This window comes from Garra rufa, chromosome 2 (assembly GCF_049309525.1).
Source record: "Garra rufa chromosome 2, GarRuf1.0, whole genome shotgun sequence".
Taxonomy (NCBI): Eukaryota; Metazoa; Chordata; class Actinopteri; order Cypriniformes; family Cyprinidae; genus Garra; species Garra rufa.
Genome location: NC_133362.1, coordinates 68,479,848 through 68,501,973, shown reverse-complemented (window position 1 = coordinate 68,501,973; position 22,126 = coordinate 68,479,848). Strand labels below are relative to the sequence as shown.

General features: G+C 43.6%; 20 non-coding genes and 1 pseudogene across 20 annotated transcripts; 20 read left to right on the top strand and 1 right to left on the bottom strand.

The window, feature by feature from the left end:
* The window catches only part of LOC141326063 (uncharacterized), a 208,060-nt pseudogene that overhangs the window by 44,495 nt on the left and 141,439 nt on the right, over positions 1-22,126 (bottom strand).
* Positions 9,219-9,337, top strand: LOC141327686 (5S ribosomal RNA). Its single transcript, XR_012354965.1, has one exon. It is a non-coding gene; the product is annotated as a 5S ribosomal RNA (ribosomal RNA).
* On the top strand, positions 10,140-10,258 carry LOC141326680 (5S ribosomal RNA). Its single transcript, XR_012354035.1, has one exon. It is a non-coding gene; the product is annotated as a 5S ribosomal RNA (ribosomal RNA).
* LOC141327870 (5S ribosomal RNA) lies at positions 10,343-10,461 on the top strand. Its single transcript, XR_012355140.1, has one exon. It is a non-coding gene; the product is annotated as a 5S ribosomal RNA (ribosomal RNA).
* LOC141327683 (5S ribosomal RNA) lies at positions 10,546-10,664 on the top strand. The gene has a single exon (XR_012354962.1). It is a non-coding gene; the product is annotated as a 5S ribosomal RNA (ribosomal RNA).
* Positions 12,184-12,302, top strand: LOC141327635 (5S ribosomal RNA). The gene has a single exon (XR_012354917.1). It is a non-coding gene; the product is annotated as a 5S ribosomal RNA (ribosomal RNA).
* Positions 12,387-12,505, top strand: LOC141326741 (5S ribosomal RNA). The gene has a single exon (XR_012354093.1). It is a non-coding gene; the product is annotated as a 5S ribosomal RNA (ribosomal RNA).
* Positions 13,300-13,418, top strand: LOC141327634 (5S ribosomal RNA). Its single transcript, XR_012354916.1, has one exon. It is a non-coding gene; the product is annotated as a 5S ribosomal RNA (ribosomal RNA).
* On the top strand, positions 14,213-14,331 carry LOC141327633 (5S ribosomal RNA). The gene has a single exon (XR_012354915.1). It is a non-coding gene; the product is annotated as a 5S ribosomal RNA (ribosomal RNA).
* Positions 15,133-15,251, top strand: LOC141327632 (5S ribosomal RNA). The gene has a single exon (XR_012354914.1). It is a non-coding gene; the product is annotated as a 5S ribosomal RNA (ribosomal RNA).
* LOC141327631 (5S ribosomal RNA) lies at positions 15,336-15,454 on the top strand. Its single transcript, XR_012354913.1, has one exon. It is a non-coding gene; the product is annotated as a 5S ribosomal RNA (ribosomal RNA).
* Positions 15,539-15,657, top strand: LOC141327682 (5S ribosomal RNA). The gene has a single exon (XR_012354961.1). It is a non-coding gene; the product is annotated as a 5S ribosomal RNA (ribosomal RNA).
* LOC141326570 (5S ribosomal RNA) lies at positions 16,459-16,577 on the top strand. The gene has a single exon (XR_012353927.1). It is a non-coding gene; the product is annotated as a 5S ribosomal RNA (ribosomal RNA).
* LOC141327630 (5S ribosomal RNA) lies at positions 17,380-17,498 on the top strand. The gene has a single exon (XR_012354912.1). It is a non-coding gene; the product is annotated as a 5S ribosomal RNA (ribosomal RNA).
* On the top strand, positions 17,583-17,701 carry LOC141327629 (5S ribosomal RNA). The gene has a single exon (XR_012354911.1). It is a non-coding gene; the product is annotated as a 5S ribosomal RNA (ribosomal RNA).
* On the top strand, positions 18,496-18,614 carry LOC141327628 (5S ribosomal RNA). Its single transcript, XR_012354910.1, has one exon. It is a non-coding gene; the product is annotated as a 5S ribosomal RNA (ribosomal RNA).
* On the top strand, positions 19,409-19,527 carry LOC141327626 (5S ribosomal RNA). Its single transcript, XR_012354908.1, has one exon. It is a non-coding gene; the product is annotated as a 5S ribosomal RNA (ribosomal RNA).
* Positions 20,329-20,447, top strand: LOC141327625 (5S ribosomal RNA). Its single transcript, XR_012354907.1, has one exon. It is a non-coding gene; the product is annotated as a 5S ribosomal RNA (ribosomal RNA).
* Positions 20,532-20,650, top strand: LOC141327623 (5S ribosomal RNA). Its single transcript, XR_012354906.1, has one exon. It is a non-coding gene; the product is annotated as a 5S ribosomal RNA (ribosomal RNA).
* Positions 20,735-20,853, top strand: LOC141327681 (5S ribosomal RNA). The gene has a single exon (XR_012354960.1). It is a non-coding gene; the product is annotated as a 5S ribosomal RNA (ribosomal RNA).
* LOC141327622 (5S ribosomal RNA) lies at positions 21,655-21,773 on the top strand. The gene has a single exon (XR_012354905.1). It is a non-coding gene; the product is annotated as a 5S ribosomal RNA (ribosomal RNA).

Here is a 22,126-nt window from a genome sequence, read left to right as displayed (position 1 = left end):
ATCCTTTCCGCGAGAGATATTGAAGCCAAAAAATTATCCTTAATTTTGTATTAATGTAAAACGCGTTGCCGCAGTGAGCAGACATAGGCGAGGCGTGCTGCGTGCCTATTGGCTGCTCTGCAGCAACTGCAGCACCTATCGAGCGAGGCTTGGCGCGAAGTCCGCTCCAATGAGCGCCTTTCGCGCCTGATACGTCATCTCCCGCCGAAAGTGGCGTGATCTCAGCCTATAAATATCGCTCGCAGGTAGCTACACTCTGGTTTTTTCATCGTAAAAGCGCTCAGAGCAGACGCTTGCACGGCAAGGTACGCAGTACTCGTTCCCTCTCTGAGAGAACCGAGGTTACGTTAGTAACCGAGTACGTTCTCTTACGAGAGGTCACTCCTACTGCGTAGCTTACGCTAGGGGAACGCCCTGTAAAACGCCGTGCATGCCAACATCTGATACCATAGACCCTAGGGCCGTAGCCCGGGGTTCATACAGTGCTTAAACATGTAAGGGGATTAGTGCCCTAAACACACTAACTCCTGGAGTATCCGGGCGGGTAAACGGCCTGGATGGACTCAGAACGTGGGTCCAGATATCTGCTAAAATCTAGACCGACAGCAATTTGGCCTGTAAGGCGGGAACCTCCAGGTTGTAGAATCTTATAAATGTAGACGGAGAGGCGCAGCCTGCCGCCGTACAAATATCTTGCAAGTCGATCCCACTCGACCAAGCCCACGACGAGGCCACGCCCCTCGTGGAATGTGCTCTAACACCCAGCGGGCATTGCATGCCCTTACACTCGTAGGCCAGTGCAATGGCATCCACTATCCATCTGGATAAAGTCTGTTTTGACGCAGCCATTCCCTTAGAATGTCCGTAAAACGAAACAAACAGCTGTTCTGTCTGTCTAAAAGCAGACGTGCGAGACACATAGACTCTTAGCGCTCTAACTGGACATAAGAGTCTCGCGTCAGCCTCTCCTTCCACAGCCGGTAAAGCAGACAGTGCGATGACCTGTGCTCGAAACGGTGTGTTAATAGACTTTGGCACGTATCCGTGCTTGGGTTTGAGTATGACTTTTGAGTCGTTGGTTCCAAACTCCAAGCATGTCGCGCCCACGGAAAGCGCATGCAGGTCTCCCACACGCTTCACTGAAGCGAGCGCTAGTAGGAATATGACCTTAAGAGACAGATATTTCAATTCGGCCGCCTGTAGTGGTTCAAATGGTTCACTCTTCATAGCGTCCAACACCACCGAAAGGTCCCATGTTGGGACTGAGGGCGGTCTGGGTGGATTTAACCTTTTTGCTCCTTTAAGGAAGCGGATGATTAAATCATTCTTCCCTATTGACTGACCTAGCGTTGTTTTCGAGAACGCTGCTATGGCCGCCACGTAAACTTTGAGCGTGGACGGGGATCTGCCCTTGTCCAGTAGCTCTTGTAGGAAGGAAAGTACATCTGTCACACCACAGTCTGTGGGTGAGGATCCGCGTGCTGTGCACCAGTCCGCAAATATCGACCACTTCGAAGCATAGAGCCGTCTAGTAGATGGAGCTCTAGCTTGTGCGATCGTTGATATCACTCCTATGGGGAGTTCATCATATATTCCCTGGTGACCCATACATGAAGGGACCACAGCTCGGGATGGGGGTGCCAGATCGCGCCGCCCGCCTGTGAGAGGAGGTCTCTCCTCACAGGAATTGGCCACGGAGCGATGCTCGTCATCTGCATCAGCGCTGGGAACCAAGTCTGGTTTCCCCAAAACGGCGCTATCAGCAGAATTGCACATTTTTCCTCTTTCACTCTCTCTATCACTTGTGGGAGGAGAGAGACCGGGGGAAAAGCATACAGAGGACGGCGGGGCCACGTATGAGCTAGCGCGTCCTTGGTTTTGGAAAAGAATTCTGGGCAGCGAGCGTTGTCCTGAGATGCAAATAGATCTATCTCCGCTCTGCCGAATGTCTTCCATAATAGCTGCACCGTTTGGGGGTGCAGCGACCATTCGCCTGCCGGAATAATGTTCCTGGACAGTCTGTCTGGTCCTACATTTAGGGTCCCCCGTACGTGCGCTGCCCTTAGCGAGCCCAGGTTGCGATGAGCCCATACCAGATGGCGTTCTGCCAGTGCATGAAGGTTTCTGGACCTGAGCCCGCCCTGGCGATTTATGTAAGCCACTACCGATGTGTTGTCGGAGCGGACTAAAACATGACTTCCCTTCAATAGGGGAAGAAAATATGTCAGCGCATTCTCCACTGCTATCATTTCGAGGCAGTTGATGTGCAGTGACTTCTCTCATTCTGACCATAGGCCGAACGCTGGTCTGCCCTCTAGCAGAGCCCCCCATCCCGAGGTGGATGCGTCCGTGGACACTACTTTCACCCTCGAGGGTCTCTCTAGAGTGACACCCTTTCGGTACCAGTCGGCTGCCTTCCACGGTCTCAGGGCTGTAACGCAGCTCTGATTGATCGTGAGACAGAGCTGACCGGACGCCCACGCTCGGCGCGGCACGCGCGCTTTCAGCCAGCGCTGCAGTGGGCGCATGCAAAGCACCCCTAACTGCAGAACTGATGAAGCTGAAGCCATAAGACCTAGCACTCTTTGAAAGGTTTTGAGCGGGGCAGACTTGCTGTGGCAGAGCGCGCTCACTGCGCTCTGAACGCTCAGCGCTCGTACTGGCGAAAGCTTCGCTTTCATTGCCAGAGAGTCTAATTCTATGCCCAGGAAGGAGATATTCTGGCTGGGGTTCAGCGAGCTTTTCTCCCAGTTGACCTTCAGACCCAAGTTCTCGAGGTGATCGAGTAACATGATCGTGTGTTCCCTGAGCAATGAGTGAGATTGCGCTAGTATCAGCCAGTCGTCCAAATAATTCAGTATGCGCACGCCTTTCTGTCTGAGCGGGGCGAGCGCTGCATCCATGCACTTCGTAAATATACGGGGTGCTAGGGACAAACCGAATGGCAGGACTGTGTACTGATAAGCTTGGCCCTCGAAGGCGAATCTCAAAAATCGCCTGTGACGCGACGCTATCTGTATTTGAAAATACGCGTCTTTCAGATCCACTGACACAAACCAGTCTCCTCGGCACACTTGCGCGAGGATTTTCTTGGTTGTGAGCATTCTGAACTTTCGCTTCACTAGCGCTTTGTTCAGTTGCCTTAGATCTAGTATGGGCCTGACTCCTCCACCTTTTTTCGGTATCAGAAAATATTTGCTGTACAGCCCTCCTTCGCTCTGACCTTGAGACAGGGGTTCTATGACACCTTTGCTCAATAATGTGGTCACTTCGGCTCGTAGCAGGTGTGCTGCATCTGCCTTTATCATAGTCTCGACGCGCGCCGTGTAACGGCGAGGGAGTCGTCGAAACTGGAGCGAATAGCCTGTCTTTACAGTGTCCAGCACCCATTTTGAGACCCCTGGGAGTCTTTCCCAGGCATCTGCATGTAGTGCGAGGGGGTGGGTGCGAAGCGCGCTCCGATCTGTTGCTAATGGAGCTGCTTCGGTGTCTGTGACACGTAAGGCTCGGGGTACGCTGACCGCGGGGACTGCTTTCTCTGTGTGTATATGTGGTTGCGTGGTAACGGGCACATTTAACACATTCGATGCAGCTTTTAGCCTCGTAGGCTGGGCGTCGTCCGGTTTCGTTTTTACAGAAACCGTAAGACCTGCCTGATGTAGTATGTGTGGGCACTCTAGGGTGGGCACATATACCACATGTGAAGCGCAGTCGATTTGGGTCGACTTTATGAGCGCGGGGCTTGAATGACAGGGTGTGCTTATGTGCAGTGATGGCAACTGGACAGTGGACATGCGTGCTACACACAAAACACTTTCGGCCGTGGCCGTAATACCCGAAATTATACTCTTTTGAGGATTTATTTGGGTAGCCGTGAGAACGGCTGTTGAGTGCAGACAGGCGGGCTGCAGCGCCGGCCTGATGACTGCGGATAATGCTGGAACAGCCGCATTTCCTGGAGCTGAGCGAGCGAATACTTTTGGTGGGAGTCTGGCAGCCGCGGGACTCGCGCACCGGCGTTTTCCTAGCGGTACTAGGCCTGCTTCGGAGGATTAGGTTTGAGCTCAACCTTGGGCCTCTGAGCGCGCTCTCCGTGGCGGCGGCCTGCAGAGCGTGATCGAGGTCTCGCTCCCTGCGTCTGCTGACGTTGAGAGACGGCTGCGGCAGGCTGATGCTGAGGTCTGGCGCTCTGCGCTGGCGGCTTTGGGCGTCCGGCGGAGCTAGACCGCTTGGGCAAGAAGTGCTTCATTGCCTGAGAAGTCTTCTGAACCTCCGCAAACCTCTCCGTGAAGTCCTTCAGGGAAGCGCCGAACAGACCCGTTGTCGCAAACGGCGCGTCGAGAAAGGCTGTACGCTCGGTCTCCGCCATCTCTGAGAGCGTGAGCCACAAGTGCCTCTCTGTCACTGTCAGCGCCGCCATGTTGCGTCCGATAGCCTGAGCTGCCGATTTGGTGGCACGGAGAGCGAGGTCCGTGGCGCTCCTCAAATCCGGCACGCAGATCGCGTCAGGGCCTTCCTCGTCCAGCTTTTGGAGAAGGTCAGCCTGGAAGATCTGCAGCGTGGCCATGGTGTGCAACGCTGAGGCGGCCTGTCCCGCCGCGGCGAAGGCTCGGTGGAGCAGACTGGACGTTTGTCTGCAGGCTTTTGACGGCAGCGCCGGCTTAGCACGCCGTCCAGCGGAGGGCGGGCATAAGTGTGCTGCTATCGCCTCTTCCACAGGAGGAATAGACAGGTATCCTTTGCTCTCGGCGCCGTCAACCACGGAGAACGCCGGGGAGGAGGATGGGCGCACTCTCGCTGAGTAGGGGGCGCCCCAGGACTTTGTCAGCTCCTGGTGGAGTTCGGGAAGGAAAGGGGCGGGCTTAGCTTGCGACGTCCGCTCTCCTTTAGGCAGGAACCGGCCGTCCAGCCGGTTGTGAGCAGGCTGCTCTGGTGAGGACCATTCCAAGCCCAGGCTCGCCGTGGCTTGGGTCAAAATCCTCAGGAGCTCCGACTCTATAGAGGCTCTCGTGCTGGGAGGGGCGTGAGCAGGGGGGGCGACGTCCACGGAGTTCGCCCAGTCCTCACTGCCTGACGCAGCCAGCGAACAGGAGTCCTCCTTCTCCTCCGTTTCCCACATCTCGACGGCGCAAGCAGCGGGGGCAGCGGCTGGCAGCGGCTGCTCCAAATCCTGCACCGAGAAAGTGAAGGCGGGTGAAGCTAGCGGGCGCGCCGGCGAGCTTTGACGGCTGGAGGACGATTCCGGCAGCCGCTGGGCACGGCGCTTTTTACGGCGCGGCACCACAGCCGGCTTAGGAGAAGACTGTGAAAAGAAGGCCAGGCGAGCCCTCAGAGTCGCCATGGCCATAGACTCGCACTGAGGGCATCCTCCCTCGGCGAGCGCTATCACAGCGTGGTCTTCACCCAGGCAGGAAACGCACACGGCGTGGCGGTCCCCGTCGCTGAGTGCGACTCCACATGAGTCGCAGGAGGGCATCTTTAAAAAGACGCAGCTCTTTTAGTAATAAAGTTTTGTAAAGGATATGAGCGCCGGAAAGCGCAGCAGGAAGGCAGGAAGGCGGCGTGGCCAGCAGCTTCAGACTCGTCCCGCTGATGAGCTTCCAGTCGACGGCGGCTTCTTCTCCAGCTCCAGCGATGCGAAGGCGTCGCGTGAAGGATGAAAAAATCAGAGTGTAGCTACCTGCGAGCGATATTTATAGGCTGAGATCACGCCACTTTCGGCGGGAGATGACGTATCAGGCGCGAAAGGCGCTCATTGGAGCGGACTTCGCGCCAAGCCTCGCTCGATAGGTGCTGCAGTTGCTGCAGAGCAGCCAATAGGCACGCAGCACGCCTCGCCTATGTCTGCTCACTGCGGCAACGCGTTTTACATTAATACAAAATTAAGGATAATTTTTTGGCTTCAATATCTCTCGCGGAAAGGATTTTCCCCTAGCGTAAGCTACGCAGTAGGAGTGACCTCTCGTAAGAGAACCTATTATAGTTATGTTTTCTGTCATGATTGTTCTTTGTTAAAGATACTTAAGTCTTTCCCTGAGTTTGTATGGAATTAAAAATTCTGTATTACTAAAAATGTAAGTATTACTACTTAGAAATTAAAATAACTTTAGACTGCATTGTTAGCCCACTCCAACACTTACCAACAATAATAAAGATAAATGCTGAATAATAATTAATGATATTTAAACAAGCATAATGTTTTTTTTTTTTCTATGAAGTAATGAATAAATGCATACGCTTATGAAAATCTTATATTTTATTTACTGACGACATCAGGAAACATGAATAAATTAGTAAAATAATAAAAGTAACCATGTACATAAATAACTACACATGGAACAAAGCTTTATTTAAACATATTGGTCTTTTAGTCTTTTCTACTGAGGATGAAGAGACCACTGCAACATCTTGTCCAGATGAGGCAAAGGGCAGGTGGAGTGATGGAGGGTCTCATCGATGGCACTAGACCATTTCCAGGATGCTTCTGTGGATTTCTCCTTTCTTACTGCACACACCAGTCTGCAGACATTTCAGATCATAAAAAGATGCACAAATATATTACAAAAGCTGTCATTTTAACAGCACAATGTCATCAGATCTCTGTATTGGAAGTTACAAAATGATCAATTTTTCTTTTCCCCAAAAATGCTGCAGTCACCTTTCCTTTCAGGTCCTGCTCCACCACAAAAGATCTGCAACAAAGGCACATAAATCAAGAATCAGAAAAGTTCTGTTATAGCTCTGTTTGAAATGAGTTTGAAGTTCAGTTAGGCCTACTATATTTACATTTATATTTACATTAATGTAAAGCAGTGACAGTGAATTCTCACATGGCGTCCATCACTTACTCAGAAGTTTCGTGTTGTGATGTGCTCTAGAACATTTTCCTGTCATTTGTTAAGTAGACATTAATGTCTTTAAAATGTATGTTTTATGTAAATCCGCTTTTGAAGACGTACGTGTATTTCCTGGAGTTTAATGTTCGCTATATGTCATAAAACATGTTTTAACAGCGAAATCACAAATATACTATAGCCAGTGTTGGGAGTAACGCATTACAAAAGTAATATGTTACAGTAGTTTATTACTTTTTGCTGTAACGCGGTAATATAACGCATTACTAATACAATTTGGGTAATAATATTACTCGTTACAATCTCAGTAACGCAAGTTACATCAACATATTTTAACTCAAAATTAATTTGTGAATTAAAAAAAGTCCACTAGTAAAATATTTTGTCTTCCTGTTGCTGGAATTCGATGGTTGAGATGACTGCAGAGACAAATTCTAAATTTATGAGATGGACGCACTCCCGTTATGGAGAAACAGCACGAGTAACTCCTAGAAACATCTAGACTGGTGCCACGTAACACTAAACTAATGATGAGAGCTGCGGAGTCGGAGAAGAGAAAAAATGACGGACGAGCGCATAAGCAACAAAAATTAAGCTAAAAATGACAAAATCTGTTTTTATTAAATCATAGTCCGCATATAAAATGGATGAATACGCGAAATATATCTGATTTTCAAAACGAAAAGACTGAGTGACATATGCTGCTGAGTTTGGTTCACTTTTGTGTGGAGTGGCGCTCTACGAAAGTTCACGGAAAGGAAACCGAGATGACAGAAATAAAAGTAAACACACTGCAGTTTTAAATGATCTGCATGACCAAAAATGACAGAGTTATTCCGCTATTCGATTGCCCCGGCGCCTCACGCACACACAGCGTTGCAAAAGTTGCAGTCTGTTAATTATAAGAATAAAATACAGTCACTGGTCAAATGAAATAGTGCGTACTGCATAGTATCCGTGCCGTCAGCCTGAGCTCGAGCCAAACACATATTTGCTCATGTGAGGAGGATGTTTTATAAGCGCGTTAAGTACAAATCCTGGTTTACATAATAGTTTAGCATTCAAATACATCACGAATATGGACACATTTAATTGGATTGATGCAGAATGAGAGAGGTAGGCTGCACGAGAACAACGCTGTTTGTTTTTAGTTTTGCTTTTACCCTCATTCGTTTTGGCTTGTTTAGCAACTTGTATTCTTCATTCTTGTTTTGTTCTGAAAACCATTTAAAATAGCCTATAGGCTATTCATTGTGTTTAATGATTGTACATTATAACACTTTGCTTTATTTATCGGTGTTATTTCTGAAAGTATTAATGAGTTTTGTGCTTATCCATGTTTAACCTAAACTACAACGTAACATTAATAGACATACCGGTAGGCCTACCTAAATATGTTTTTATAATTTTATGCTAGCTATCCTAAACTTCATGTATAATGAGCAGCTCTAAACTTTTTTTTGGCATTTTATAATCTGTGGATAATTTGATGAAAGTAACTCAACAGTAACTTAAAAGTAGTGTAACGCATTACAATTTAGAGACAGTAATATTGTAATGTAACTAATTACTATTAAAAGACAATAACTAGTAATATATAATGTATTACGTTTTGGAAGTAACTTGCACAACACTGACTATAGCATAGGCTACTGTATAACATCTTGGCACCTTATGCAAATCAACAGTTTACGATAAAGTAGCTCAACAAATATGATTTTTAAGACAGGGAACCGTGTTTTGGTTTGTAATACTCACATTTGTAAACACCTTCATTGCGGTTCTCAATCACGTTCGATGATGACGTTTTGGCTTGGATTGAAAAGTATCCATCGATGAAAGAGTTGCTAATTTTAGAGCTCACCTTTCCATTCACCACCTGCAAACTTTGGATTACACTTTCTGTGGATTGTATATACACTGGTGGACACTCACATTGGACTTATCAACACACTGGGGTTCTTGGACTGTTTTTAGGGTATGGACAAATGAACTGTATTCTTTTAACAGAGTTTACCTGTTTTTAGGGTATGGACAAATGAACTGTATTCTTTTAACAGAGTTTACCTAGTTTTATTGTGTTGTTTTAAAGTCTTTTATGTGAACCTTGTAAATACACCAAATCTATTTAAACCAATTTTCTTTTATGTCTCATTCTTTTAACCACTAGTCATCTCTCACAGTTAAATCTGACCCCATTTTAGTCTTGTAACTCGGCTGATAAGGCAGATTGTTACACTTTTATGGGAGACCGCCTGGGAATACCAGGTGCTGTAAGCTTTTGCCTTTTGTTCACTATTTATATAATATGCTGGCTTTTACGGAGGCTGATCTTTAAATAGCCCACTTTTTGGAGCAGCCCTCGCTTACGGTCATACCGCGCTGAGAGCGCCCGATCTCGTCTGATCTCGGAAGCTAAGCAGTGTCGGGCCTGGTTAGTACTTGGATGGGAGACCGCCTGGGAATACCAGGTGCTGTAAGCTTTTGCCTTTTCTTCACTATTTATATAATATGCTGGCTTTTAGAAAGACGTGTTTTATCGCTCTATTTATTACAATCATTTACATGTATTATAGAGTTTTAAGTGTTTTACATGTTTTTTAGGCCATTTTATTACTCTTAACATTTTAAGTGTATGTGTCTTTAATAAATGGATGGTTGGCCTGTCATGTGACTAGACACATGACAGGAAGCAGGAAGTACAACTGTATAAGAGAGCAGCATGACAAACAAAGGACAGTCACCAAACTGTTGGATTGAGGAGTTGCTAATTTTAGAGCTCACCTTTCCATTCACCACCTGCAAACTTTGGATTACACTTTCTGTGGATTGTATATACACTGGTGGACACTCACATTGGACTTATCAACACACTGGGGTTCTTGGACTGTTTTTAGGGTATGGACAAATGAACTGTATTCTTTTAACAGAGTTTACCTGTTTTTAGGGTATGGACAAATGAACTGTATTCTTTTTAACAGAGTTTACCTAGTTTTATCGTGTTGTTTTAAAGTCTTTTATGTGAACCTTGTAAATACACCAAATCTATTTAAACCAATTTTCTTTTATGTCTCATTCTTTTAACCACTAGTCATCTCTCACAGTTAAATCTGACCCCATTTTAGTCTTGTAACTCGGCTGATAAGGCCAATTGTTACACTTTTATGGGAGACCGCCTGGGAATACCAGGTGCTGTAAGCTTTTGCCTTTTCTTCACTATTTATATAATATGCTGGCTTTTACGGAGCCTGATCTTTAAATAGCCCACTTTTTGGAGCAGCCCTCGCTTATGGCCATACCGCGCTGAGAGCGCCCGATCTTGTCTGATCTCGGAAGCTAAGCAGCGTCGGGCCTGGTTAGTACTTGGATGGGAGACCGCCTGGGAATACCAGGTGCTGTAAGCTTTTGCCTTTTCTTCACTATTTATATAATATGCTGGCTTTTACGGAGCCTGATCTTTAAATAGCCCACTTTTTGGAGCAGCCCTCACTTATGGCCATACCGCGCTGAGAGCGCCCGATCTCGTCTGATCTCGGAAGCTAAGCAGCGTCGGGCCTGGTTAGTACTTGGATGGGAGACCGCCTGGGAATACCAGGTGCTGTAAGCTTTTGCCTTTTCTTCACTATTTATATAATATGCTGGCTTTTACGGAGGCTGATCTTTAAATAGCCCACTTTTTGGAGCAGCCCTCGCTTATGGTCATACCGCGCTGAGAGCGCCCGATCTCGTCTGATCTCGGAAGCTAAGCAGCGTCGGGCCTGGTTAGTACTTGGATGGGAGACCGCCTGGGAATACCAGGTGCTGTAAGCTTTTGCCTTTTCTTCACTATTTATATAATATGCTGGCTTTTAGAAAGACGTGTTTTACCGCTCTATTTATTACAATCATTTACATGTATTATAGAGTTTTAAGTGTTTTATATGTTTTTTAGGCCATTTTATTACTCTTAACATTTTAAGTGTATGTGTCTTTAATAAATGGATGGTTGGCCTGTCATGTGACTAGACACATGACAGGAAGCAGGAAGTACAACTGTATAAGAGAGCAGCATGACAAACAAAGGACAGTCACCAAACCGTTGGATTGAGGAGTTGCTAATTTTAGAGCTCACCTTTCCATTCACCACCTGCAAACTTTGGATTACACTTTCTGTGGATTGTATATACACTGGTGGACACTCACATTGGACTTATCAACACACTGGGGTTCTTGGACTGTTTTTAGGGTATGGACAAATGAACTGTATTCTTTTAACAGAGTTTACCTGTTTTTAGGGTATGGACAAATGAACTGTATTCTTTTAACAGAGTTTACCTAGTTTTATCGTGTTGTTTTAAAGTCTTTTATGTGAACCTTGTAAATACACCAAATCTATTTAAACCAACTTTCTTTTATGTCTCATTCTTTTAACCACTAGTCATCTCTCACAGTTAAATCTGACCCCATTTTAGTCTTGTAACTCGGCTGATAAGGCAGATTGTTACACTTTTATGGGAGACCGCCTGGGAATACCAGGTGCTGTAAGCTTTTGCCTTTTCTTCACTATTTATATAATATGCTGGCTTTTAGAAAGACGTGTTTTATCGCTCTATTTATTACAATCATTTACATGTATTATAGAGTTTTAAGTGTTTTACATGTTTTTTAGGCCATTTTATTACTCTTAACATTTTAAGTGTATGTGTCTTTAATAAATGGATGGTTGGCCTGTCATGTGACTAGACACATGACAGGAAGCAGGAAGTACAACTGTATAAGAGAGCAGCATGACAAACAAAGGACAGTCACCAAACTGTTGGATTGAGGAGTTGCTAATTTTAGAGCTCACCTTTCCATTCACCACCTGCAAACTTTGGATTACACTTTCTGTGGATTGTATATACACTGGTGGACACTCACATTGGACTTATCAACACACTGGGGTTCTTGGACTGTTTTTAGGGTATGGACAAATGAACTGTATTCTTTTAACAGAGTTTACCTGTTTTTAGGGTATGGACAAATGAACTGTATTCTTTTTAACAGAGTTTACCTAGTTTTATCGTGTTGTTTTAAAGTCTTTTATGTGAACCTTGTAAATACACCAAATCTATTTAAACCAATTTTCTTTTATGTCTCATTCTTTTAACCACTAGTCATCTCTCACAGTTAAATCTGACCCCATTTTAGTCTTGTAACTCGGCTGATAAGGCCAATTGTTACACTTTTATGGGAGACCGCCTGGGAATACCAGGTGCTGTAAGCTTTTGCCTTTTCTTCACTATTTATATAATAGGCTGGCTTTTACGGAGGCTGATCTTTAAATAGCCCACTTTTTGGAGCAGCCCTCGCTTATGGCCATACCGCGCTGAGAGCGCCCGATCTCGTCTGATCTCGGAAGCTAAGCAGCGTCGGGCCTGGTTAGTACTTGGATGGGAGACCGCCTGGGAATACCAGGTGCTGTAAGCTTTTGCCTTTTCTTCACTATTTATATAATATGCTGGCTTTTACGGAGGCTGATCTTTAAATAGCCCACTTTTTGGAGCAGCCCTCGCTTATGGCCATACCGCGCTGAGAGCGCCCGATCTCGTCTGATCTCGGAAGCTAAGCAGCGTCTGGCCTGGTTAGTACTTGGATGGGAGACCGCCTGGGAATACCAGGTGCTGTAAGCTTTTGCCTTTTCTTCACTATTTATATAATATGCTGGCTTTTAGAAAGACGTGTTTTACCGCTCTATTTATTACAATCATTTACATGTATTATAGAGTTTTAAGTGTTTTACATGTTTTTTAGGCCATTTTATTACTCTTAACATTTTAAGTGTATGTGTCTTTAATAAATGGATGGTTGGCCTGTCATGTGACTAGACACATGACAGGAAGCAGGAAGTACAACTGTATAAGAGAGCAGCATGACAAACAAAGGACAGTCACCAAACTGTTGGATTGAGGAGTTGCTAATTTTAGAGCTCACCTTTCCATTCACCACCTGCAAACTTTAGATTACACTTTCTGTGGATACACTGGTGGACACTCACATTGGACTTATCAACACACTGGGGTTCTTGGACTGTTTTTAGGGTATGGACAAATGAACTGTATTCTTTTAACAGAGTTTACCTGTTTTTAGGGTATGGACAAATGAACTGTATTCTTTTAACAGAGTTTACCTAGTTTTATCGTGTTGTTTTAAAGTCTTTTATGTGAACCTTGTAAATACACCAAATCTATTTAAACCAATTTTATTTTATGTCTCATTCTTTTAACCACTAGTCATCTCTCACAGTTAAATCTGACCCCATTTTAGTCTTGTAACTCGGCTGATAAGGCCGATTGTTACACTTTTATGGGAGACCGCCTGGGAATACCAGGTGCTGTAAGCTTTTGCCTTTTCTTCACTATTTATATAATATGCTGGCTTTTACGGAGGCTGATCTTTAAATAGCCCACTTTTTGGAGCAGCCCTCGCTTATGGCCATACCGCGCTGAGAGCGCCCGATCTCGTCTGATCTCGGAAGCTAAGCAGCGTCGGGCCTGGTTAGTACTTGGATGGGAGACCGCCTGGGAATACCAGGTGCTGTAAGCTTTTGCCTTTTCTTCACTATTTATATAATATGCTGGCTTTTAGAAAGACGTGTTTTACCGCTCTATTTATTACAATCATTTACATGTATTATAGAGTTTTAAGTGTTTTACATGTTTTTTAGGCCATTTTATTACTCTTAACATTTTAAGTGTATGTGTCTTTAATAAATGGATGGTTGGCCTGTCATGTGACTAGACACATGACAGGAAGCAGGAAGTACAACTGTATAAGAGAGCAGCATGACAAACAAAGGACAGTCACCAAACTGTTGGATTGAGGAGTTGCTAATTTTAGAGCTCACCTTTCCATTCACCACCTGCAAACTTTGGATTACACTTTCTGTGGATACACTGGTGGACACTCACATTGGACTTATCAACACACTGGGGTTCTTGGACTGTTTTTAGGGTATGGACAAATGAACTGTATTCTTTTAACAGAGTTTACCTGTTTTTAGGGTATGGACAAATGAACTGTATTCTTTTAACAGAGTTTACCTAGTTTTATCGTGTTGTTTTAAAGTCTTTTATGTGAACCTTGTAAATACACCAAATCTATTTAAACCAATTTTCTTTTATGTCTCATTCTTTTAACCACTAGTCATCTCTCACAGTTAAATCTGACCCCATTTTAGTCTTGTAACTCGGCTGATAAGGCCGATTGTTACACTTTTATGGGAGACCGCCTGGGAATACCAGGTGCTGTAAGCTTTTGCCTTTTCTTCACTATTTATATAATATGCTGGCTTTTACGGAGGCTGATCTTTAAATAGCCCACTTTTTGGAGCAGCCCTCGCTTATGGCCATACCGCGCTGAGAGCGCCCGATCTCGTCTGATCTCGGAAGCTAAGCAGCGTCGGGCCTGGTTAGTACTTGGATGGGAGACCGCCTGGGAATACCAGGTGCTGTAAGCTTTTGCCTTTTCTTCACTATTTATATAATATGCTGGCTTTTAGAAAGACGTGTTTTACCGCTTTATTTATTACAATCATTTACATGTATTATAGAGTTTTAAGTGTTTTACATGTTTTTTAGGCCATTTTATTACTCTTAACATTTTAAGTGTATGTTTCTTTAATAAATGGATGGTTGGCCTGTCATGTGACTAGACACATGACAGGAAGCAGGAAGTACAACTGTATAAGAGAGCAGCATGACAAACAAAGGACAGTCACCAAACTGTTGGATTGAGGAGTTGCTAATTTTAGAGCTCACCTTTCCATTCACCACCTGCAAACTTTGGATTACACTTTCTGTGGATTGTATATACACTGGTGGACACTCACATTGGACTTATCAACACACTGGGGTTCTTGGACTGTTTTTAGGGTATGGACAAATGAACTGTATTCTTTTAACAGAGTTTACCTGTTTTTAGGGTATGGACAAATGAACTGTATTCTTTTAACAGAGTTTACCTAGTTTTATCGTGTTGTTTTAAAGTCTTTTCTGTGAACCTTGTAAATACACCAAATCTATTTAAACCAATTTTCTTTTATGTCTCATTCTTTTAACCACTAGTCATCTCTCACAGTTAAATCTGAACCCATTTTAGTCTTGTAACTCGGCTGATAAGGCCGATTGTTACACTTTTATGGGAGACCGCCTGGGAATACCAGGTGCTGTAAGCTTTTGCCTTTTCTTCACTATTTATATAATATGCTGGCTTTTACGGAGGCTGATCTTTAAATAGCCCACTTTTTGGAGCAGCCCTCGCTTATGGCCATACCGCGCTGAGAGCGCCCGATCTCGTCTGATCTCGGAAGCTAAGCAGCGTCGGGCCTGGTTAGTACTTGGATGGGAGACCGCCTGGGAATACCAGGTGCTGTAAGCTTTTGCCTTTTCTTCACTATTTATATAATATGCTGGCTTTTACGGAGGCTGATCTTTAAATAGCCCACTTTTTGGAGGGGCCCTCGCTTATGGCCATACCGCGCTGAGAGCGCCCGATCTCGTCTGATCTCGGAAGCTAAGCAGCGTCGGGCCTGGTTAGTACTTGGATGGGAGACCGCCTGGGAATACCAGGTGCTGTAAGCTTTTGCCTTTTCTTCACTATTTATATAATATGCTGGCTTTTACGGAGGCTGATCTTTAAATAGCCCACTTTTTGGAGCAGCCCTCGCTTATGGTCATACCGCGCTGAGAGCGCCCGATCTCGTCTGATCTCGGAAGCTAAGCAGCGTCGGGCCTGGTTAGTACTTGGATGGGAGACCGCCTGGGAATACCAGGTGCTGTAAGCTTTTGCCTTTTCTTCACTATTTATATAATATGCTGGCTTTTAGAAAGACGTGTTTTACCGCTCTATTTATTACAATCATTTACATGTATTATAGAGTTTTAAGTGTTTTATATGTTTTTTAGGCCATTTTATTACTCTTAACATTTTAAGTGTATGTGTCTTTAATAAATGGATGGTTGGCCTGTCATGTGACTAGACACATGACAGGAAGCAGGAAGTACAACTGTATAAGAGAGCAGCATGACAAACAAAGGACAGTCACCAAACCGTTGGATTGAGGAGTTGCTAATTTTAGAGCTCACCTTTCCATTCACCACCTGCAAACTTTGGATTACACTTTCTGTGGATTGTATATACACTGGTGGACACTCACATTGGACTTATCAACACACTGGGGTTCTTGGACTGTTTTTAGGGTATGGACAAATGAACTGTATTCTTTTAACAGAGTTTACCTGTTTTTAGGGTATGGACAAATGAACTGTATTCTTTTAACAGAGTTTACCTAGTTTTATCGTGTTGTTTTAAAGTCTTTTATGTGAACCTTGTAAATACACCAAATCTATTTAAACCAATTTTCTTTTATGTCTCATTCTTTTAACCACTAGTCATCTCTCACAGTTAAATCTGACCCCATTTTAGTCTTGTAACTCGGCTGATAAGGCAGATTGTTACACTTTTATGGGAGACCGCCTGGGAATACCAGGTGCTGTAAGCTTTTGCCTTTTCTTCACTATTTATATAATATGCTGGCTTTTACGGAGGCTGATCTTTAAATAGCCCACTTTTTGGAGCAGCCCTCGCTTATGGTCATACCGCGCTGAGAGCGCCCGATCTCGTCTGATCTCGGAAGCTAAGCAGTGTCGGGCCTGGTTAGTACTTGGATGGGAGACCGCCTGGGAATACCAGGTGCTGTAAGCTTTTGCCTTTTCTTCACTATTTATATAATATGCTGGCTTTTAGAAAGACGTGTTTTATCGCTCTATTTATTACAATCATTTACATGTATTATAGAGTTTTAAGTGTTTTACATGTTTTTTAGGCCATTTTATTACTCTTAACATTTTAAGTGTATGTGTCTTTAATAAATGGATGGTTGGCCTGTCATGTGACTAGACACATGACAGGAAGCAGGAAGTACAACTGTATAAGAGAGCAGCATGACAAACAAAGGACAGTCACCAAACTGTTGGATTGAGGAGTTGCTAATTTTAGAGCTCACCTTTCCATTCACCACCTGCAAACTTTGGATTACACTTTCTGTGGATTGTATATACACTGGTGGACACTCACATTGGACTTATCAACACACTGGGGTTCTTGGACTGTTTTTAGGGTATGGACAAATGAACTGTATTCTTTTAACAGAGTTTACCTGTTTTTAGGGTATGGACAAATGAACTGTATTCTTTTTAACAGAGTTTACCTAGTTTTATCGTGTTGTTTTAAAGTCTTTTATGTGAACCTTGTAAATACACCAAATCTATTTAAACCAATTTTCTTTTATGTCTCATTCTTTTAACCACTAGTCATCTCTCACAGTTAAATCTGACCCCATTTTAGTCTTGTAACTCGGCTGATAAGGCCAATTGTTACACTTTTATGGGAGACCGCCTGGGAATACCAGGTGCTGTAAGCTTTTGCCTTTTCTTCACTATTTATATAATAGGCTGGCTTTTACGGAGGCTGATCTTTAAATAGCCCACTTTTTGGAGCAGCCCTCGCTTATGGCCATACCGCGCTGAGAGCGCCCGATCTCGTCTGATCTCGGAAGCTAAGCAGCGTCGGGCCTGGTTAGTACTTGGATGGGAGACCGCCTGGGAATACCAGGTGCTGTAAGCTTTTGCCTTTTCTTCACTATTTATATAATATGCTGGCTTTTACGGAGGCTGATCTTTAAATAGCCCACTTTTTGGAGCAGCCCTCGCTTATGGCCATACCGCGCTGAGAGCGCCCGATCTCGTCTGATCTCGGAAGCTAAGCAGCGTCGGGCCTGGTTAGTACTTGGATGGGAGACCGCCTGGGAATACCAGGTGCTGTAAGCTTTTGCCTTTTCTTCACTATTTATATAATATGCTGGCTTTTAGAAAGACGTGTTTTACCGCTCTATTTATTACAATCATTTACATGTATTATAGAGTTTTAAGTGTTTTACATGTTTTTTAGGCCATTTTATTACTCTTAACATTTTAAGTGTATGTGTCTTTAATAAATGGATGGTTGGCCTGTCATGTGACTAGACACATGACAGGAAGCAGGAAGTACAACTGTATAAGAGAGCAGCATGACAAACAAAGGACAGTCACCAAACTGTTGGATTGAGGAGTTGCTAATTTTAGAGCTCACCTTTCCATTCACCACCTGCAAACTTTAGATTACACTTTCTGTGGATACACTGGTGGACACTCACATTGGACTTATCAACACACTGGGGTTCTTGGACTGTTTTTAGGGTATGGACAAATGAACTGTATTCTTTTAACAGAGTTTACCTGTTTTTAGGGTATGGACAAATGAACTGTATTCTTTTAACAGAGTTTACCTAGTTTTATCGTGTTGTTTTAAAGTCTTTTATGTGAACCTTGTAAATACACCAAATCTATTTAAACCAATTTTATTTTATGTCTCATTCTTTTAACCACTAGTCATCTCTCACAGTTAAATCTGACCCCATTTTAGTCTTGTAACTCGGCTGATAAGGCCGATTGTTACACTTTTATGGGAGACCGCCTGGGAATACCAGGTGCTGTAAGCTTTTGCCTTTTCTTCACTATTTATATAATATGCTGGCTTTTACGGAGGCTGATCTTTAAATAGCCCACTTTTTGGAGCAGCCCTCGCTTATGGCCATACCGCGCTGAGAGCGCCCGATCTCGTCTGATCTCGGAAGCTAAGCAGCGTCGGGCCTGGTTAGTACTTGGATGGGAGACCGCCTGGGAATACCAGGTGCTGTAAGCTTTTGCCTTTTCTTCACTATTTATATAATATGCTGGCTTTTAGAAAGACGTGTTTTACCGCTCTATTTATTACAATCATTTACATGTATTATAGAGTTTTAAGTGTTTTACATGTTTTTTAGGCCATTTTATTACTCTTAACATTTTAAGTGTATGTGTCTTTAATAAATGGATGGTTGGCCTGTCATGTGACTAGACACATGACAGGAAGCAGGAAGTACAACTGTATAAGAGAGCAGCATGACAAACAAAGGACAGTCACCAAACTGTTGGATTGAGGAGTTGCTAATTTTAGAGCTCACCTTTCCATTCACCACCTGCAAACTTTGGATTACACTTTCTGTGGATACACTGGTGGACACTCACATTGGACTTATCAACACACTGGGGTTCTTGGACTGTTTTTAGGGTATGGACAAATGAACTGTATTCTTTTAACAGAGTTTACCTGTTTTTAGGGTATGGACAAATGAACTGTATTCTTTTAACAGAGTTTACCTAGTTTTATCGTGTTGTTTTAAAGTCTTTTATGTGAACCTTGTAAATACACCAAATCTATTTAAACCAATTTTCTTTTATGTCTCATTCTTTTAACCACTAGTCATCTCTCACAGTTAAATCTGACCCCATTTTAGTCTTGTAACTCGGCTGATAAGGCCGATTGTTACACTTTTATGGGAGACCACCTGGGAATACCAGGTGCTGTAAGCTTTTGCCTTTTCTTCACTATTTATATAATATGCTGGCTTTTACGGAGGCTGATCTTTAAATAGCCCACTTTTTGGAGCAGCCCTCGCTTATGGCCATACCGCGCTGAGAGCGCCCGATCTCGTCTGATCTCGGAAGCTAAGCAGCGTCGGGCCTGGTTAGTACTTGGATGGGAGACCGCCTGGGAATACCAGGTGCTGTAAGCTTTTGCCTTTTCTTCACTATTTATATAATATGCTGGCTTTTAGAAAGACGTGTTTTACCGCTTTATTTATTACAATCATTTACATGTATTATAGAGTTTTAAGTGTTTTACATGTTTTTTAGGCCATTTTATTACTCTTAACATTTTAAGTGTATGTTTCTTTAATAAATGGATGGTTGGCCTGTCATGTGACTAGACACATGACAGGAAGCAGGAAGTACAACTGTATAAGAGAGCAGCATGACAAACAAAGGACAGTCACCAAACTGTTGGATTGAGGAGTTGCTAATTTTAGAGCTCACCTTTCCATTCACCACCTGCAAACTTTGGATTACACTTTCTGTGGATTGTATATACACTGGTGGACACTCACATTGGACTTATCAACACACTGGGGTTCTTGGACTGTTTTTAGGGTATGGACAAATGAACTGTATTCTTTTAACAGAGTTTACCTGTTTTTAGGGTATGGACAAATGAACTGTATTCTTTTAACAGAGTTTACCTAGTTTTATCGTGTTGTTTTAAAGTCTTTTCTGTGAACCTTGTAAATACACCAAATCTATTTAAACCAATTTTCTTTTATGTCTCATTCTTTTAACCACTAGTCATCTCTCACAGTTAAATCTGAACCCATTTTAGTCTTGTAACTCGGCTGATAAGGCCGATTGTTACACTTTTATGGGAGACCGCCTGGGAATACCAGGTGCTGTAAGCTTTTGCCTTTTCTTCACTATTTATATAATATGCTGGCTTTTACGGAGGCTGATCTTTAAATAGCCCACTTTTTGGAGCAGCCCTCGCTTATGGCCATACCGCGCTGAGAGCGCCCGATCTCGTCTGATCTCGGAAGCTAAGCAGCGTCGGGCCTGGTTAGTACTTGGATGGGAGACCGCCTGGGAATACCAGGTGCTGTAAGCTTTTGCCTTTTCTTCACTATTTATATAATATGCTGGCTTTTACGGAGGCTGATCTTTAAATAGCCCACTTTTTGGAGGGGCCCTCGCTTATGGCCATACCGCGCTGAGAGCGCCCGATCTCGTCTGATCTCGGAAGCTAAGCAGCGTCGGGCCTGGTTAGTACTTGGATGGGAGACCGCCTGGGAATACCAGGTGCTGTAAGCTTTTGCCTTTTCTTCACTATTTATATAATATGCTGGCTTTTACGGAGGCTGATCTTTAAATAGCCCACTTTTTGGAGCAGCCCTCGCTTATGGTCATACCGCGCTGAGAGCGCCCGATCTCGTCTGATCTCGGAAGCTAAGCAGCGTCGGGCCTGGTTAGTACTTGGATGGGAGACCGCCTGGGAATACCAGGTGCTGTAAGCTTTTGCCTTTTCTTCACTATTTATATAATATGCTGGCTTTTAGAAAGACGTGTTTTACCGCTCTATTTATTACAATCATTTACATGTATTATAGAGTTTTAAGTGTTTTATATGTTTTTTAGGCCATTTTATTACTCTTAACATTTTAAGTGTATGTGTCTTTAATAAATGGATGGTTGGCCTGTCATGTGACTAGACACATGACAGGAAGCAGGAAGTACAACTGTATAAGAGAGCAGCATGACAAACAAAGGACAGTCACCAAACCGTTGGATTGAGGAGTTGCTAATTTTAGAGCTCACCTTTCCATTCACCACCTGCAAACTTTGGATTACACTTTCTGTGGATTGTATATACACTGGTGGACACTCACATTGGACTTATCAACACACTGGGGTTCTTGGACTGTTTTTAGGGTATGGACAAATGAACTGTATTCTTTTAACAGAGTTTACCTGTTTTTAGGGTATGGACAAATGAACTGTATTCTTTTAACAGAGTTTACCTAGTTTTATCGTGTTGTTTTAAAGTCTTTTATGTGAACCTTGTAAATACACCAAATCTATTTAAACCAATTTTATTTTATGTCTCATTCTTTTAACCACTAGTCATCTCTCACAGTTAAATCTGACCCCATTTTAGTCTTGTAACTCGGCTGATAAGGCCGATTGTTACACTTTTATGGGAGACCGCCTGGGAATACCAGGTGCTGTAAGCTTTTGCCTTTTCTTCACTATTTATATAATATGCTGGCTTTTACGGAGGCTGATCTTTAAATAGCCCACTTTTTGGAGCAGCCCTCGCTTATGGCCATACCGCGCTGAGAGCGCCCGATCTCGTCTGATCTCGGAAGCTAAGCAGCGTCGGGCCTGGTTAGTACTTGGATGGGAGACCGCCTGGGAATACCAGGTGCTGTAAGCTTTTGCCTTTTCTTCACTATTTATATAATATGCTGGCTTTTAGAAAGACGTGTTTTACCGCTCTATTTATTACAATCATTTACATGTATTATAGAGTTTTAAGTGTTTTACATGTTTTTTAGGCCATTTTATTACTCTTAACATTTTAAGTGTATGTGTCTTTAATAAATGGATGGTTGGCCTGTCATATGACTAGACACATGACAGGAAGCAGGAAGTACAACTGTATAAGAGAGCAGCATGACAAACAAAGGACAGTCACCAAACTGTTGGATTGAGGAGTTGCTAATTTTAGAGCTCACCTTTCCATTCACCACCTGCAAACTTTGGATTACACTTTCTGTGGATTGTATA